Raw genomic sequence first — 316 nt, forward strand, 5'->3', positions numbered from 1 at the left:
AGATTATAAAATATCAAATTATAATACTTTCTCAAAAATACGCAAAAAAAAAAAAACACGTCGACATAGTGAGGGAATTATTGTCTATTACAAAAAAGAAATAGCAAAGGGTATAACCAATAGTAATGGTACAATATCACAAAATAGATTATGGCTAAAACTTGAAAAGGACTTCTTTGGTTTCAAAGAAGATTTATATTTATGTGCATTATACATTCCCCCTATAAATTCAAACTATTTTGAAAATGAGTATAGCTTTTTAGAACATGAGATCAGTACTTTTGCAAGACAAGGAAAAATATTTTTAATGGGGGAC

This window comes from Mytilus trossulus, chromosome 13 (genome assembly GCF_036588685.1).
Source record: "Mytilus trossulus isolate FHL-02 chromosome 13, PNRI_Mtr1.1.1.hap1, whole genome shotgun sequence".
NCBI classification, from domain to species: Eukaryota; Metazoa; Mollusca; class Bivalvia; order Mytilida; family Mytilidae; genus Mytilus; species Mytilus trossulus.